This window comes from Capsicum annuum, chromosome 6 (assembly GCF_002878395.1).
Source record: "Capsicum annuum cultivar UCD-10X-F1 chromosome 6, UCD10Xv1.1, whole genome shotgun sequence".
In the NCBI taxonomy this organism is placed as follows: domain Eukaryota; kingdom Viridiplantae; phylum Streptophyta; class Magnoliopsida; order Solanales; family Solanaceae; genus Capsicum; species Capsicum annuum.
Genome location: NC_061116.1, coordinates 118,804,693 through 118,815,993, shown reverse-complemented (window position 1 = coordinate 118,815,993; position 11,301 = coordinate 118,804,693).

Genomic DNA, 11,301 nt, shown 5'->3' with positions numbered 1-11,301 from the left:
CTTAATACTCACATAAACTGTTTTATAGGTTTAATTGTGAATGATGCTTTCTAAGTAGCAGCGATAGTTGAGAAGCTACCACCTTTGTGGAAAGACTTCAAAAACTACTTAAAGCATAAACGCAAGGAGATGACTGTTGAAGATCTTATTGTCCGACTTCATATTGAAGAGGATAATAAAGTTGCCGAAAGAAGGTCAAAGGAAAATTCTACAATTAATGGACCACATATTGTAGAAGATGACCAAAATAATTCCAAAAAAAGAAAGAAAGCTGAACAAGAAAGCAATCAACCCAAGAAAAAGTTCAAGGGAAAATGCTTTTACTGTGGCAAGATTGGCCACAAATCCACAGATTGTCGTGCCCCAAAGAAAGGCAAGAAGAAGATCAAGCAAATATGATTGAATCCAATAAAGAATGCGATGATCTGTGTGCTATGTTCTCAAAATGCAACTTGATGAGGAATACTCGGGAATGGTGGATAGATTCTAGTTCTACCCGCCATGTATGTGCCAACAAGGATTTGTTTTTGTCATTTGCTCCGGCTCAAGCAGAAGAAATGATCTACATGGCTAACTCCGCTACTGCTAAGGTGGAGGGAACAGGAAAAATCTGCTTAAAGATGACTTCCGATAAGGTCTTGACACTGAAAAATGTGTTATATGTTCAGGAGTTACATAGGAACTTAATTTTTGTTTCACTCCTAAATAAGAACGAATTCAAATGTGTAACTATTTCTAGAAAAATTATAATTAGCAAAGGAGAAATATATGTAGGAAAAGGCCATCTAATCGAAGGCCTTTATAAGATGAATGTAATGACTGTTGAAATTAATAAAAGTTCGAATTCTTCTTATTTGCTTGAGTCTTATGATTTATGGCATGAACGTTTAGGCTATGTTAATTACAAAACGTTACGAAAACTGATTAACTTAGAAGTTTTGCCAAACTTTGAGTGCAATAAATCAAAGTGTCAAACGTGTGGGGAATCGAAGTATGCAAAGCATCCTTATAAGTCCGTTGAAAGGAATTCCAATCCCTTAGACTTAATACACACTGATATTTGTGACACCATCACGTGGTGGAAAAAAATATTTCATAACTTTTATTGACGATTGCATTAGATATTGTTATGTCTACTTGCTAAATAGTAAGGATGAAGCAATAGATGCGTTTAGACAATATAAAATTGAAGTTGACAATCAGTTAGACAAAAAGATCAAAATGATAAGAAGTGAATGAGGTGGAGAATATGAATCTCCCTTTGCGCAAATATGTGTAGAGAATGGAATAATTCATCAAACTACGGCCCCATATTCACCTCAATCTAATGGAATTGCGGAAAGAAAAAACCAAACTTTGAAGGAAATGATGAATGTCTTACTTATAAGTTCTGGTTTTCCACAAAACTTATGGGGAGAGTCTATCCTTACGGCCAATCTTATACTCAACAGAGTTCCCTATAGTAAGACACAACCAATTCCTTACGAAAAATAAAAAGGAAGGAAACCCAACTTAAAATATTTCAAAGTGTGGGGGTGTCTAGCGAAGGTTCAAGTTCCTATACCTAAAAGGGTTATAGGACCTAAAACGATGGACTGTGTGTTCATAGGATATGCTAAAAGTAGTAAAGCATGTCGATTTTTGGTTCATAAATCCGAACATCCGGATATTAATGAAAATACGGTAATTGAATCAGTCAATGTTGAATTCTTTGAAAATATTTACCGGTATAAAATTAGACATGAACAGTCTAGTGGAGGATCTAAACGACCTCGAGATGAACCAAGTAAGAATGTACATAATGAAGAAAATCCAAGACGTAGTACACGTCAAAGAACGTCAACTTCGTTTGGATCGAATTTTGTAACATTTTTCTTAGAAAATGAGTCTCAAACATTTAAAGAAGCGATGTTGTCATCATACTCATCCTTTTGGAAAGAGGCAGTCAATAGTAAGATAGATTCAATCTTAAGCAACCATACATAGGAATTGGTTGACCTTTCTCCCAGAAATAAACCGGTAGGTTCTAAATGGATCTTCAAAAGAAAAATGAAGGCGGATGGTACTATTGACAAATACAAGGTAAGACTTGTAGTAAAAGGTTTCAAACAGAAGGAAGGCCTTGATTACTTTAATACATACTATCCAGTAACAAGGATAACCTCGATTCGAATGTTAATTGCCTTGGCGGCGGTATATGATCTTCAAATCCATCAAATGTATATGAAGACCGCATTCCTAAATGAAGATTTGGAGAAAGAAATATACATGGAACAACCTGAGAGTTTTGTGGTTCCAGGAAAAGAAAATAAGGTGTGTAAACTTGTTAAATCACTTTATGGACTAAAACAAGCACCTAAGCAATGGCATACAAAGTTTGACCCAACCATGTTGGAAACGGATTCAAGATAAATGAATGTGACAAATGTGTATATATTAAAGATATACCAAATCACCAAGTCATTGTTTGTTTATATGTGGATGATATGTTGATCATCAGCAGAGATATTTGTGACATAAATGCAATCAAACGAATGCTCAAGAGCAAGTTTGATATGAAAGACCTTGGAGTTGCAGATATGATCTTAGGTATAAGAATCCATCGAACTCCACAAGGGTTAGCATTGTCACAGTCTCATTATATCAAAAAAGTACTTGACAAGCTCAAGGATATGGAATTCGGTATTTCCAAGACTCCATTGGATGATAATTTTGCGCTTCGAAAGAATGAAGGTGAAAGTGACTCACAATTGGAGTACGCAAGAGTATTGGGATGTTTAATGTATATAATGAACTGTACACGACCATACATAGCATGTGCAATTAGTAAATTAAGCCGATACACGAGTAATCCCAACAAAATTCATTGGATAGCAATGAAAAGAGTTTTAGGGTATCTTAAATACACTCAAAACTATGCTTTGCATTTAATAAATATCCTACGGTACTTGAAGGATATAGTGATACAAATTGGATCACAGGATCGAACAAAGTAAAATCCACAAGTGAATATGTATTTACTATCGGTGGAGGAGCAGTTTCTTGGAAATCATCCAAACAGACTTGTATCGCTCGCTCTATAATGGAATCTGAATTTATCGCATTAGATAAATCTGGTGAAGAAGAAGAATGGCTTCAGGGTTATAAGCATCGTGTGGTGTTCTGGGTACCATATTTGGGGCATTACAAACTTGGTATCAGATTCTAAGGTTCTATAGTGTCCGAGGAAGTCTAAAAAGTCACATCTAGTAGAGTCTTGTGCATGGGTATGTTGCGTGTTATACTTATGTATAGGAGGCTATAAGATGTTTTAGGAACAATTTCCCTTCTTTCAGTATTCAAGTCATGCCAGTGAGCGTTAGCTCAAATTTAACTCTCAGTCTAATCCATTTCTCCTTTTCATTTATAGATCATGCATCCCAAAAAGGCTAATGAAAGGAGAACCAGGAATCAGTCAGCACCACAGCCCATCCAGGCAGATTCCCTAGATGAACATGTTATTCATGGTGAATTTAGAATCGACTTCCTTACTTTATCTTACTCAATAGTAGCTCAGAGCAATCAGCAGGTTATTGTCCCACCTAGCCATATGTTTTATGCCCGATAGAGTGAGGTGGGAAAACATAGAGAGAAATAAAGAAATAGAGAAAATAAGAGAGATAGAACAGGTAGCTTCAATTTCAATCAGCCTAAGTCAGAGGGTGGGAATCGTTCTCAGTTCTGCCTAAAGTCCTCAGTTCCAACTCCACCCCCAGTCAGTGTCCCAACGCCTAAGTTCAGAAATGGTAACAATGATAGGGCGCTAGGCTCTAAGTCTCAGGGCAGTATAGCATTTGCCCAAACTAATCCTCTTTGCTAGACTTATGGTAAGAACAACAAGAGTATTTACAAAGTTAGCCGTGAGGTATGTTTTAGATGTGGCAAACCCGGCCACAGAGTTAGAGACTGTCCCCAGTCAGGATTTTAGGGTCAGCAAAACCGTTCCTCAGTTCAGTCCGGTCGCCTGAATCAGTAGGGTGCCACTTCCAGCGTAACCAGTGGGCAGCGCCCAAACCTACTCTATGCTCTTCAGTCCCGATAAGATCAGGAAAGTTCTCCTAATGTGGTCACTGGTACGTTAAAGATCTTTCATTTACATATTTATGCTTTGTTAGATCCAGGAGTTTTTTTTCGTCTTTTGTTACTCCTTATATAGCAGTTGATTTTGGAGTCAGCCCCTAAATTCTAGCAGAGCCCTTCTCAATCTCTACCTCAGTGGGTAAATCTATCACAGCCCGACAGGTATACAGGAACTTTCCGATGATGGTATCTTAGAAGGTCACTTCAGGAGACTTAGTCGAATTAGAGACGACTAATTTTGATGTCATTCTCGGCATGGAGTGGCTTTATTACTGCCATGCCACAGCCGACTGCAAAAATGAAGTTGTCTAATTTCAGTTTCTAATGAACCTATCCTTGAGTGGAAGGGTAGTATTTCAACATTCAAAGGTCAGCTTGTTTCCTACCTGCGGGCTAGGAAAATAATATCTAAAGGATGTGTCTATCATCTTATTTGAGTTAAGGATTCTAGTTCTGAAACTCCCAGTATTGAGTTAGTTCCAGTTGAGAGTGAATATTCAGATGTATTTCCCAAAGATCTTCTCAGAGTTCCTCCTGAGAGGGAAATAGACTTCGGCTTTGACCTTCTTTTAGATACTTAGCCCATATCTATTTCGACACACAGAATGGCATCAGTAGAACTCAGCGAATGTAATATTTCAAAAATAGCTTTCAGAACTCGGTATGGTTATTTTGAATTCTTAGTCATGTACTTTGGTCTTACTAATGCCCCAACAGCTTTCATGGACTCGATGAACCGTGTATTCAACCAGTACTTGGACATATTCGTTATAATCTTTATAGATGACATTCTTGTCTACTCCCGCAGTGAGCGTGATTATGCAAATCATCTCAAAAAAGTATTACAGACCCTCAAAACCCATCAGTTATCATGATATCTATTCATGTCCTACATGTCAGCTCTATGATCACCGCTCATATTTGTGCACGTTAGTAAGAATCATGTACGCTCACAGTTCCTAGTATTAGGAGTTCCAGTTCACTCCGTGTTACAAATCATGTCCCATGAGTACAGAGACTTCAGACTTAAGTAATGCAGCTCATGAATCATGCATTCATGTCATGCTTTATAGTATGCTGAGACCACATGACTCATGCTCTACTTCAAATGATTAGCCAAACTCAGATTATGTCACGTATACCCTCAGTTTAGATCCCTCGGTGAAATCTATGGTGTTGATGCTCTATCCTTAAGGCCTCAGTTACAGTGTCAATTCAGTAATCAATATTCAGTAAAGAACTCAGATAGTCCTGCAGAACCATGGCTTTCAGCTATCAGTTACTTAGCCATCAAAATTCAGTATCAGTCTAAACCTCAGTTATTGGTATTCTTCTATAAGAACCTAATATTTAGTTCCAGTATAATTCCAGTTGTAGTTTTATTTACAGTGTCAGCTCCAGTTCAGTAATCAGCTAAGAAACTCAGTCCAGATCCAGGTTTGCTTGACCATAGCATATGGTTATTAGCTATTCAGTTATTAGTATTTCAGTACCTCAGTTTACAGAATGTTTCTGAATCATGTTATACACTTGGTCTTGCATCCTTAAGATAATACAGTTTTCACTCATTTATGCTCAGTTATCTCATGTTACCCAGTCAATCATTACCTTCTATGTATAATTCTGTATAGTTTTAGTCCAGTTATTCAGACTAAGTACAGTTCAATCTTACCTACCCAGTATTCAGCTATCATCCATGCAGTTAATCAAATAAGTTAGTATGTTTATGTATTCATGCTCAGCACCCATATGAATATTTTCAGTAGTCTCAAGTGATGTGTTGTACTAAGGCAGAGAGTATAGTGGAAGGAGTATTTGAGGGATATGTCTAAGCCTGAAAAATTTAGATGCAGTGCATAAAGCTTAGTCACTCTATTTTAGATGATGTTTCATAGGCATTGCCTCCTAGAATAAGAATCCCAGCCATATGGTGATCCCCTATTCAGATGTCCTGCTCAGACCAGGCCAAGATTTTCTTTCTCCCTACAGTCACTAGAACACTATTGAAAGAGTGTCATAGAAATACTCCAGTCGAGTATAAGTTTTCAATATGAGTTAGTCCGCAAAGACATCAATTCAGTTTAGTATCCAGATGAACAAGTTCGTATGGTCTGGCTTCCCATTTTTCCATCTAGTCATACTATTCAAAGTCTCATGAGTGTAACTATTCAAAGATGGATCAACCAGGTAGTTGCGTGTCCAGTTTAGTTCATGTATCATGCCTTAGTTTCAGAATCCAGATATTCAGTCATGATTCAGTTCGTAGTTTCCTTGTGCATCACCTTAGTTTCCTCATAGCTCAAAAAAAAAGGAAAATTAGCCCAACATTCTTCAAGGGACATAGTGTCCCAAGGGGGAGATACACTATAATCCCCTGAACTTTCATAACATAAACATGCCACTCTCTCTTCACGTAATGAACCTCTTTTTGCAGTAGTGGGTACCCATAGGTTGACCTTCTATCTCTAATCTCAGTCGTAAGCCATGTACTCAATGGCTCAGCTCAGTTCATGATAGTCATTCCATGTCACACGTTATAGACTTAGCCATGTTCTTATGTTCATGTTCATGCGTGTTCAGTAAAGGATCTCGAGTTGAGATCAAATAAAATTTAGTATTTTGAAAATCTCTCCCATAAAGGGAGTGAACTAATTCGGTAAGAAGGGAAAACTCAGTCCCCAATATGTCGATCCTTTCCAAATTCTCAGTCGCTTAGGCAAAGTATCTTATGAGCTCAAATTTCCTTCAGATCTAGCTTCAGTTCATCTAGTCTTTCATGTCCCCTTGCTAAAAAAGCGCATAGGTGATCCAACAGTTGTAGTCCCAGTTGAGGGCGTATATATTCAAAACAGTCTTTCGTATGAGAAAATTCCAGTTGAAATTCTTGACTATCAGATTCACAGACTTAGGAACAAAGAAGTCCCTCTAGTTAAAGTTCTTTGGTGGAATCATTCCGTTGAGGGAGCTACTTGGAAAGTATAAGAAGATATGTGGACCAAGTATCCTCACCTCTTCTCCGCTAATTCAGACCCATCCCAAGGTAATAGCTTTCCTTAAGTTCATTCAGCTTATGGTTCAAATTTTAGTTACAAACTATGCTCAGTTTTCATTACAAACTTGGTATCTTTACCCTTACATATTCAGTCGCATGTTCATAAGTCAGCTCAGTCATGTAGTCATGCATTAGATATGCGTGATCAGTTTATCAGTACTCTCAGTCATCAATTCATGTATCAGCTCAGTCATAAAATCATGCATCAGATATGCATGATCAGCATGAATCTCAATAATGTCAGTCATATAGACATGGTTCAGATGTTCGCATCCTTTAACTAAGTTCAGTCTATCAGAAATCTCAACTTAATCAGTCCCATTCGAGGATGAATGTTCCCAAGGGGGAGATATTGTAATACCCTAAGAATCCCAACTGATAGTAGAACCATGCTTCAAGCTCATGAGAAACAAATTATAGTTATTTGATAGTTTTATGATCAAGTTAGATGTATATTAATGCCTCAAATATGTCCTAGCTATTAGACGAATCAAAACATCCTTTACCGATTGAATTCTTGAGAAGGATATTGTCATAGTCAACTTCAAACAAGTATATCTTTTGTTATACTACAAATTATTGATCTCATGACCCATCAACAGATATATAATTAAATTATCTTTCCAATGATACTAATTTCTCCAAAATCCGGCATCGGAGTAAAAAGTTATGGCCATTTTACTAAGAGCTATCCGAGATGCCCAGGAGCGACGGGCAAGCTGACGGACTGTCAAGTTAGCGATGGACCATCGCTTTGGCCGTCACAACTGAGGCAGTAAGGCTGTTTTCTGGCCTAAAACTGATGGTTGGAGTGACGGTCCGTCACCAGAGTGACGGTCCGTCACCAAGATCGTCAATTTTGTCCGAAACAACACTGAAACAGCGATTTAAAAGGCTTTTTGGATCTTTTTCCACCCTTTTTAACCTCTAATTACATCAAATCAAAGCACATAACTCCTCATTCATCCATAACATCAAAATTAGAATTTTTTTCAAGATTAAAACCCAAGAACAAGATTCAAACCCTTTTCCAAGAAAACTCAAGAATTAAAACATCACCATTCAAGAACCTTCAAGAAAAGTTAACCTCCTTCAAGATTCAAACTTTTGAGGTATGTAAAGTGTTGATTCATGGGTTTCTTTCACCCATGAAGCACAATAATCCCATTTTTAAACTCATGAATTGTGATCTCCATATGGTGGGTTGATTTTAATTATGTTGATATGGTTGTATGAATCCCAAGTTAGAGTCTTTATGTACTTTTCATGAAATTATGCTAGTATGTGGGTTGGAAACTTTTAAATGGAGTTGATTAAAGTAACCATGATGTATGAACTAGTGTATATGCCTAATCCTAAGGTTATGCATGCAATGTGTTTGATAAAATGCCCAAAGAATAAGAATCATGCTTTAGGACTCAATTATGACCAAATTGATGAACTCATGATTTACCCTTATGTTCAAAATGACTTCTATGTTATTGTTATGCATTGAAATTATTTGATGGATTGTTCATGAGATTAGCCTATGAAATTATGACATGTTTATATGCTTTCTTATTCATGTACCAAACCATGATAATCGAGTGCCTCATGAAATTCCCCAATGATTGTATTATGGATTGTTGATTATGGTCATGAGTCCAGGAAGTGTCATGTCTTGTTAGTTTCATGCTATCGGGTCCTGGGGGTACTTGTACCTGATAATTTAGCTATGTGCCTAGAGCCAGTGTCATGATTTCAACATACTCTCAGTCAAGCCATGTTCAGTAGAATTCAGTCAGTCTCATAACTCAGAAAAACTCAGTAATCTCAGTCAGTTATCAGATCTCAGTAATATTTCGTTAGTCAACGGAACTCAGTAAACTCAGTCCAGTTAGTTCAGTATAATTAATTCAGTATCTAATCAGATGGGAGTAGGATTTATCACCGAGTGAGCCCAAGGATGGGAACTCACCTGCGACTAGAGGGTGTGATTCTTAGAAGCAATCCTTGTGCTCCAGAACTACGTAGCCAGCGTAGGTTGAGATATCTAACCTGTTAGATGATAGTTGATGAGGTGTCTTAACCTATTAGATGAGGGTACCACCATTCTCCTTAGAGTACCTGTTAGATGAGGGATCACTCACAATTTGTCCTTACCAGTGGTACGATATTGACACCCTTCTAATTGGGGTTACAGATTAGACCCCAACTTAGCTATAATGCTTTATTTGGGGCATGTCGGTTAGATGACTACTTCCCATAGTTATAGTCTCAATCTCAGTCTCAGTAATAGAACTCAAATAGTTCTACAGAATTCAGGACTGTTAGATACAGTTGCCCAGTTCAGTATAAAACTCAACTAGTTCCATCAGCAACAGGACTGTCAGACACAGTTATTTTGATAATAGTAGATCAGATATACGAAACTTATGTTATTAGTATTCAGATTCAGTGATGTCATGATCTCAGTCACAGTTCACGTATTCATGCATATATTCTCACGTTCATGTTATTCATTCAGTTAGTATTGTTCATGCATATAAACCCTTTGCATTCAGCCTACTTCACTTGCATACCAGTACATTCAATCGTACTGACCCATTTGTGCTATAGTGTTTTATACCATAGGTTCAGAAGCACGAGCTCCAGAGCATCCTTAGTAGATCAGCCGTTCAGCAGACAGACTAGCAGTGAGTCCTCATCATTCGAGGATGTTATTATTTGACTATTTATCCTTTCAGTACCTAGTTTATTTCAGCAGTTGGAGTTAGTTGGAACATGTACCATCAATTTTTTATTCAAACAGTTTAGAGGCTTTCAGACTAGCATGTTCAGACAGTTATTTCAGTTGTTTTGGTATTGATATACCATATCTCCAGATGTTATGCTTTATCAGATTTTTGAACCTTATGGCCTTTTAACCTTTTATTCTGCATTTATATAGTATGTTATGCAATACTCAGTTACAGATATCAGTCATGGGTTAGCTTGTTGTCCTTCGGGGTCATGAGCATCGTGTGGCATTTCGGGTACCAGATTCAGAGCGTTACACTTTAGGATCGATTTTTAATATCGTAATTAAATATATAATTAATATGGTAGGTATTTATTATTATTCCATATATTATTTATTAATATTAAAGTAATATGAGTTCCAAATAAACTAAACTTTACTTATATAGGAATTTTAGTCTTTTTTCCTTTTCTTTTCTAGACACTAAAGTTTCGTTTTAATTTGGTTTAATTTTTTTATTAAACTTTACTAATTCGAATTTTAGCTTTCTGTTTCCTTTTTAATTTCGGATGTTAAAGTTGGGTTTTAAATTTGGTTCTATTTTGTCTTCTTTCTTTTTTTTAATTTCAATTCAAGTAATGAAATAGAAAGTCCTATTTTAGGAGTATTTTTCTATCCTATTTTAGGAAAAATATTAATTGATTCTTCTTTCATATATTTTAGGAGTCTAGTTAATATAATAAAAATAATTAAATAATAAATTGAAAAAATAGTGAAAAGATAATTTTGTCTAAAGGAGAGTCTTTTAATGGAGGACAAAAAATTCAAATCACTTTTCTAAGGGCCTTCACACTTTTAATATACTAGTTTAAACACACGTGCCTCGCACGTGAGCCTTTGATTATTTATAATTAAACTTTAATAACTATTTACTATAGTTAATTTCAAAATTTAAGTATTAAGGAGATAATTGATTAAGAAAATTTTATCTTACAAAATTATATTGTTTATTAATCAAAGTTTATTTGATATTGAATAAAATTATAACATAAGTTAAGTTGATTAGTAGTATGACAAGTACTTAAACTTTGGTTTCTAACGAAATAACTATCTTTCAGATATGCTATTAAGTTCTTGAGTTAAAAAAAAAAGATTATCACATGCTGCATAACAATAGCTTAATTTTAGACAAGTTTCTTTTGCAGTAGCTACCGAATACAAATATAGCTCGTAATAATCTATTTTACGAGATATACGATGATTCTTTTACGACCTACAATTATAAAATACTTCAATATACTTTTACATTTTCCTATATTCTCTTGAAAGTTTTGATGTATTTTAGCAGTTTGTATGTAGTGCGACTATATATGTCTCTTTATATAGGTGTTAATTTTTTGAGTAAAAGATT